Source organism: Pundamilia nyererei, unplaced genomic scaffold (assembly GCF_000239375.1).
Source record: "Pundamilia nyererei isolate P.nyererei 1_Seehausen unplaced genomic scaffold, PunNye1.0 scaffold00067, whole genome shotgun sequence".
Classification (NCBI taxonomy): domain Eukaryota; kingdom Metazoa; phylum Chordata; class Actinopteri; order Cichliformes; family Cichlidae; genus Pundamilia; species Pundamilia nyererei.
The window spans coordinates 2,743,843-2,745,851 of NW_005187468.1; the positions used below are offsets into that span (position 1 = coordinate 2,743,843).

The 2,009-nt window shown below is 30.8% G+C and overlaps 1 long non-coding RNA gene and 1 pseudogene across 1 annotated transcript; both read left to right on the forward strand.

Moving 5' to 3' along the window:
• The first annotated feature begins 972 nt into the window (after positions 1-972).
• Positions 973-1,710, forward strand: LOC102195404 (uncharacterized). The gene is made up of 4 exons (XR_311817.1): positions 973-1,030; positions 1,129-1,233; positions 1,562-1,580; positions 1,684-1,710. It is a non-coding gene; the product is annotated as an uncharacterized LOC102195404 (long non-coding RNA).
• Positions 1,711-1,855: 145 nt separating this feature from the next.
• Positions 1,856-2,009, forward strand: part of LOC102208993 (meprin A subunit beta pseudogene) — a 3,113-nt pseudogene continuing 2,959 nt past the window's right edge.

The window sequence follows — 2,009 nt, forward strand, 5'->3', positions numbered from 1 at the left end:
ATTGTCTTTTAGACACATTTCAATTTTATAAAGCAGAACTGTGATAAAGCAGAACTGTGATAAAGCAGTCAATTTCTGAATGCTTCCTCACAGAACAACTGTCCAGGCTGAACATGTCCTTACTCAGTGTGTGGCAAATGGTTTTATCCTTTTATCACAATACATATTCTCCTTATGCTCTTTATACCTAGTTTGTACTGCTATGTTGTTTTTTGAAGGAAACGTCTTGTATTATCTTTGTCAGAATATAATTGACAAGTTATTTTGTGTGCTGATTACCCAGTAAACTTTTACTGTTTACTTTTAACACCCTGTTAATTTGCCATGCTTGAAGTAGATTACAAATCAGAAAAATGGATTTAATGGAGGGTGACATTATGATAGTAAGCAATCCTGGAAAATCCTTGAAACAACATCCTACTGTCTAAGTTAAATAGTCTTTGTCATAGCAGTAAGTCATGATCACAATTAAAATCAAAACTTTAAAGTTGAACTTTTAAATACAACAAGCAACTGTGGAATATATTGATAATTAATTTCATTAACTTCCAATTTTGAATATTGTGACTGGTATATTGTGACTTACAGGAGATGCAATATTCTGGAAGCCCTGGATGTAGAATACAAACGCATAAAATCCATAGTGTCATCTTAGAGTAGAACAGCCACTCAGCGTGATCAATAACACATTTGCAAAGAGATATGGATTATTAGGTGATCATTAGCTTCCTGGAACAGAAATCTCCATTGTTTATCATTGTTATCAACTGTTGTTCATGTTTTCCTAGTAAAAATTAGGTGTGAAGTGGAATGTCTTTAAGTAATGCAAATACTCGGGATTTGTTAATGTCACAGACATCAGATAACAGGAAATGATGATGTGGGCTAAAGCAGGAACAAATCTAGATAGAATATGCGTGACTCCCTGATGTGTCAAGCACGTAGCTTTAGTTGTATAAAACTGGTTCTAACACTCCTGTCACAGGCACAACTTCTCATGCAGATGAGGACGCAACAAGTGTGGCACAAGGTAAAGACAAGTAAAGACAACATAAAGTTTGATATATACAAATCTTTAATAGTTATATATTTTTTAATTTTGTGATTGCTTTTCCTCATTCTTGGTAGAATCTCTATTGACTTAAGTTTCATCAAAGACGCACCATGAGGATGAAAGGATGTGCTTTTATTTTTGTGATCATGGCAATTTCTGAAACATTCTCCTTAAACCCAGTAAGTGATTAGTTGCATAGTGATATTTCAGAAATCGTGAATATCAATATGCAAAGAGAACTTAAAGAGATGTTTTAAATTATTTGTCTGGTTTGTTTTGTAATGAAGATGTTTGACAATAATATTGAATATTAAATATCAGATACAAACAATGATTTTGTTTTTTCAAAAAAAAAAAGTTTTGCATGTTGACCAACAAGTATAGTTTGTGTTTTCTATCAAAGCTTAAAATGTAAAACAAAAAACAAAAAACATTTATCCACAGTACTACATAAAGTATGTTAAATGATGGAACATTTATTTTAATACTACTTTGATATTTTTACAGAATGGGCTAGAAATAGTGGGTAAGTTCTAATTTTTTAATTTTCCACTTTTATTTGATGAAAATCTTTTTTTTTTTAAATATTAAAAAAACTGTATACAAAAGTGCCTCATCTGTTTTTGTAGATGTTGGTGAAGAAAAGGACATTCCTGAAATAAACAAGGGTAAAGTTCAACATGTACTTATAACTAAACCTTTTTATAAGGAGATTTTTGTTCTTTTGGCTTCATGCAACTGTACTTGAATATTAGTGACTTGTTTCTCATTTTTTAAATTGTATTTTAGAATTTTTACATGATGATATTTTGGAGGTGAGTCTTTGTTATGAAGATAAAAATGTATTTATTCTAAAAACATCTGTGTGCATAGTAACTTTGCATTATGTCACAATATACATGTTTCTTATACTTTAGCCTATAGACAAGCAGAGGAGTACCATCATTAATGAAAA